Here is a 6000-nt window from a genome sequence, read left to right as displayed (position 1 = left end):
TGCAGCCGCGCCCCAGCCCGCTCCGCCCCCGGCGCCGCCCCCAGGACCGCCCCGAGGTCCTTCCGGCGCGCGCCCGGGCCCCCGCTCCCTGCCCGGGCCCCTGCCCCGGCGTCCTGCCCCATCCCCCCACCCGGCCTCCGCCACTTCCACTTCTCGTTTTGTTCTCTCCTCTCTCGTTCGTTCTCTGGGGCTCTCCCCAAGCCCCAGCCCGCGAGGCCTCCCCTCCACCTGATTTCGCCCGCCCCGGTCCCCACTCTCTTCTCAGCTCCTCTTCCCGTCTCCCCCAACTCTTCCCTGGCCCCCTTCTCCAGCACTTCACCCCACCCTTTCCGGCTACCCCCCGCCACCCGGCTCGCAAGTAGCGTGCTCGCGCCCTCCTCCCAGCCTTCCGACTGGCGGCATTCTCACCTACACCTTCAACACGACGCCTACGACCCCCTCACCCGCCGCCTCCCCTCCAGTCCCTTCTTTACCCGCACCTTACGCCCCTCCTCCCGCGCCCTGCAAAAAGCATCCTTCCCGCCATTTTACTTACCAGGGAGTCGACTCAGGATCTGAAATCAGACACCAATGGACTGGTTTGTGCGCAGAAACACACACCCCCGCACTCTCGCTCACTTTCAGACACTACACATACACGTACACACACGCATACACAGTGCACCTAGGTCACACACGGACGTGTTCAAGGGACAGCACAATGTTAGGGATTTTCGTCTTAAAGGAGGACAAGCATCTGCTACAACCGCCTCATCTGAGGGCCCAACTGATATAATTTGATTTATCCCTGTATTCTTTCTCCAAACTCCTCTTTTTCTTTCCTCTCCCACCACCCTACCCTTGCCCCGTCCGCCCAGTCACATCCATGCAGCCCTCTATTGGCTTGCAAAAGAACACTTTTATTTTCTCTTACTTTTATTTTCTTTAGCACAACTGTGTGAGGTTATAGAAGGGAAGGCTTCTCAGGAGGAATATGCCAGTGAGTTGGGTGGCTGGAGTAGACTAAATCAGTCAGGTGATGAAGAAGAGGTGATCTTACCCATTTTGATAAGTCTTTATAAGGAAGAATAAAATGTAAGAAAATTTTCCTTTTGTAAAAGTAAAAGCCACATCTCTTTTCTGGATCCTTCAGGACTGGGGTTTGTTTGCTTCCTTTTCCGTTTCTCTCCTCGCTGCTCTGTGCCCTAGGTTGTTTTGTGGTCGTCCTGTCGTCCCTCGTGCCCCTCGGTCACCGCTCTGGCCCTTGCCGGCTGCCGATGGGTGCACCCGGACATCTACAACCCTGCAACTTTGTACAGAGAAACACAATCAGCTCTTTCTGCATGTGCTGGTCAAATCCAAACCCAGAGAACAGAAGCGCTTTCGAAGAATGAACAAACATGTGAAATAGGATGTTTTGTGTAGATAAAGCATTCTTGTTACATACTGGTCAGTTTGTGATATGTTTTAACTTATTGTCTGTGCTTATTTATGGAATTTGGTTTTCTTAATAAATGTTTGAGCTAATATAAAGCATATTATTTGACTTTTCCGGACAAGTTTATATCAAGTTAAATGTAAATGGATAAAATAAAATCATTTTCAGTATGTGATATGGAGAATGATGGGTTTTGTTGTGACTTTGAATTTCAGGAAAGGGGTCAAGTGGGGGAGGGGAAGAGGGCTCGTCCTGTTGTATGCACGAGGGCTCTCAACTGGCGAAGATCCTGGATCTCAAATGGCGGGAACCCTATTCAGTAGGCTGGGGCTCAGCTTCCGGGTTGCACCGCGGCCTAGGCAGCGCTCTGGTGCAGGAGGCCAGGCTTTGAATCACGCAGTCCACGAGCCGGAAGCCAGAAGACCGGGCCTCGCGCGAGCTCCAGGCCTTGCGAGGCTTTGGGCCTGCCAGGGATTCCAGAGTGAGTCTCAGGGCGCAGCTGCCGGCGCTAAACTCAGGGCTCGAGGGGCTGATGAGCTTCTCTTGTGAACCGTTTCCCTACGGCAAGGGAGTGGAGGGCGACCCTCTTCGGGCTGCGTGCTTGTGATAGGAAAGCTGTAGGCCAGAAGGACCATAGTAAAGGAAGTCTGGGGACCGGTAGCTCTGCCCTCAGGCGTCACTAACCCAAAGTCGCGTCTGGTCCCAGGTATGCAGTGGACTGAAACGTGAAAGGGCTGGGCCGTCAGGGGAGGGGGTGGGGTGTACTCTCCTAGGGCCTAGGCCTCCTGGCTTTTTGAAAGAGGCGACCTGGTTCCTTTGTTTCTTCAGGATCTGGACTCGGCTTCTTATAACCCCAGACCTCAAGAGCGGAGGCAAACGGCAGGTCTGAAATAGGACGACCTGGCTTTGGGTTGTGCCTCTCAGGCTTTGCTTCATCTGGCCGCTCTCGTTTTCTTAGGGTCCTTCCTTGGTGTGAGCCAACCTCGAATACAGCCACGTGCTGAAACTAACTAGTAGTGAAAATTGCTGTTTCTTTGGTAGTCTGAGAGGGAAGGTTGTGGTGTGTTTTAAACTTGGAGGCAAATCAATATCACAGGCATTCTTTGGAAGACTAATCAAAATTGATCTTGTGGTTTAAACTTTAAGGGTCATTATGGGCATTGAGAGTGCACCCAATCCCCTGGGAAGGTTTCTCATTTGGTTGCCATAGTGTGTAAACCCTAAAAAGACTGTACCACTGGACTACATACGAATTTTAGGACCTGTTGTAATTGTTACTCAACTGAGAGCACAATAGAATCTCCTCAAAGGCAAGGACAAAAATACATGATTTTCTATGATCGAGAAAAATCGTGTCTTCATGTTACCTTAGGAATTTAATTAGAGGTAAAATTGGTGAGTGTGTTCACAGAATATTTGAATTTTACATTTTCTAAAGGGTATTTTTTAATATAAGGTTAAAATATTAAGATAAAAACATTCTCATTTGGGATTTCATATACAAATGGAACATTTCTGAATGTTAGCATTCTAGAATTTAGCAGCATAATAATCATTTCTAAAATATCTGTAGATGAAAAATACTTTTTCTTGTTTTTACATTTCATCATATTCCCTTGAATTAACTAGTGCTTTTTTTAAGAAAAATTTGAATTCGTAGCTACTGTAATCTCAAGTCACATTTAAGAGATCACTACAAATTACAGATTGCTTTACCAGTGAGCATGGAAGGTTGTTTACAAGGATGCTAATTTTACAGCTTTTTTATGCTGCTATAAAGCATAACTTTATGATGTAGGAATGCAATAAAGGATGCTAAATGGAATCTTTAAAAATTGTATTTCTCAAAGGCAAGGGAAATCTTTCATTTGAAAAAAATGGGCCAACTCAGAACACTGATGAGAAGTTACAAATCAACTCAAGTGATAGATGCTCTCAAAGATACTTATATTTCATAATATAATGGTTATTTATCAATATTATAATGAAAGTGTACAGAGTTTTTCACTTGACCTGACTTTAGAATAATATTTGTTTCTATAGCAATAGATTTTTGTATTAAGAATCCTGAGCATTTTAATGTCATATATGGCATTAGCATAAGGGAAGACAACCTGGCCTAGGTTGTTAAAGTTGACAGTTTAGGGGCGCCTGGGTGGCGCAGTCAGTTGAGCGTCGGACTTCAGCCAGGTCACGATCTCGCAGTCCGTGAGTTCGAGCCCTGCGTCGGGCTCTGGGCTGATGGCTCAGAGCCTGGAGCCTGTTTCCGATTCTGTGTCTCCCTCTCTCTCTGCCCCTCCCCCGTTCATGCTCTGTCTCTCTCTGTCCCAAAAATAAATAAACGTTGAAAAAAAAAATTAAAGTTGACAGTTTAGCAAAGATAAAAAGCAGAGAATGAGAATCTCAGTCACAAGTCTGAAAGATTTCTACATTTTGAGGGAGGAAAAAAAACCCAACTACAGAATAATCCTTATTTTTTACTCTTTGTCAGCAGCAATTGTGTCTCCAAACTGTTAAAGTTATAATAATAAATAATTACATTCAATAAGGGAAAAAAGACAATAAAGGTGAATACTATTAGAAGACAAGGTAGATAGTACAACATGCTGGATATCCTACCTCTAATGAATTATACTTTTTGCCGAGGGGCCTATTTGGCATTGAATACCGTCACCACATGCTGGCTAGAAAGAGTCAAAGTTTATTATGATGTAACTATGTGATTGATTTATTTGATTACACATATTCATCCTTGTGTAATTTTCTCCTCAAGATTGGTACTAAATAAATATATGTGGTAGAACATGATGACATGGTAATGGTGTTGCACTTAGTTTACCTTTTGCTGATGGTGGCAGAAATAGGATATAGGACTTCAACTTCTAAAGGTGATATTAGGTACTGGATACAAAATAGGATGCAGAGCAATTTGGGTAAATCAAGGTAGGTAGAAATGGAGAATACGGAAGAAATTCTAACTTTGGAGCAATTTATGTTTGATTTCCTCAATGACTGCTTCATCTGAAAATGAAAATGTTTCTCATTTGTGTTGTGGACTCTACACTGTACTTTTTAGGATCAAGAGAAAACTTAGCCCACAAAGATGTGTCTTCTAGTAATGGCAGTAGTTAACTTGTCAGTTGAAGGAATGTAACCTTCCTTTTCTCCTTTTCATGACATAAAGGTAATCTCATCTAACGGCATTTATGTGAAGAAATAACAGCATGGCATGGTGAGACTGCTGGCTCATTAATCCTGGCATCCACTTCCTACAGGGTTCCTTGATTAGTTAGATTCATTCATTGGGCATTTCAGAATTTTTGATTTGTCACCATTGACTAGGTTCACTGAGTTCAGGCTAAATTGAGCCAGAAGCAATGTTTATTAGTAATTTTGTAGTACAGGCTACCCTAATAATTCAGCCCAAATATCTCATCTGAAAAATATCCATTCACCCTCGCTTCTAATGTGGGTTGCAGCTGTGTTCATAGGGAATTGAAAGAACACAAGTGATTGGGCATGTATTTTCTAAATTATTAATATGATGGCTAATAGCTGTAAACCCATCCTCGTATCCAATGCAGAAATTATGATTCATTTTAAAAATGAAAGCAGCAACAAAGGGGGGCACCCCCTGCCTGACTCTCTGCGCTCTCATCAGTGCAGAGCTTTTGGTACAGGAACCATGGCCTATTTAGCATGTGGTCATTACAGAGAGAAACAGAACAATGCCTTTCGCTTTTCTGCTTGTGCTCTATCAAAAAAAGGCATGATTTTATAAGAATTATTAGAAAATACTTTTAAGGAATTTTAGGGATGAGATACAAAGAGGCCCTCTCTTGATTTTGACAATATCATAATAGTCTTTAAGCAGGTATAATTAGTTGCTTGTGCAGTTAAGCTGCATCTTGTGTCCACATAATCAAATATCACATCTATCCAAGTTTCCATCTTTAAAGCTGAGTTGGATTTGCGACTTGTTGCAGTTGCTCATGCTGCCACAATCCCTTTTAGTTCCTAGTTGAAGTAATTCACAAGTACCAAGAATAGATAATTAACCTTCATGACATATATACTGTATGTTCTTTATATCTTTCATTGAAATGTCACAGGGCTTTATATGCTTTTGCTCACAGCCATTACTGAATCTTTTAAAGATAAACTCAAACAAGGTCAGATTAAAAGCTCTAGAAACCCTTAACACTGAAAAGATTACATGTGATTCCTAAGAAATTAAAAAAATAAAAATTATAAATTATAAAACAAAACGTAGGTATACTGACATTAAAATAAGTTCTTTCTAGATTTTATAATTGCAATATTCTGAATGAGTTCAGTGATGCTGAACTGGTTTCTGTTTTTGCTGCCCTTGTTTTTACTAATTATTACATGCTTAGTCTGACTATGAGGTACTCCCAATAGTGATTTCAGAAATAATATTTTCAGATGGTGTTTCTTATTTTCCCTCTAGTACCTTACATTTGAGCCCTGTTTTTCAATATCCAGGGCACATTATCTCATTTTAATCATCATGGCACCTTTATGAAGTAGATATTATAATCCCTATTTTATAGATGAAGAAA

Source organism: Prionailurus viverrinus, chromosome A1 (assembly GCF_022837055.1).
Source record: "Prionailurus viverrinus isolate Anna chromosome A1, UM_Priviv_1.0, whole genome shotgun sequence".
NCBI classification, from domain to species: Eukaryota; Metazoa; Chordata; class Mammalia; order Carnivora; family Felidae; genus Prionailurus; species Prionailurus viverrinus.
This window is presented reverse-complemented; position numbering follows the sequence as displayed.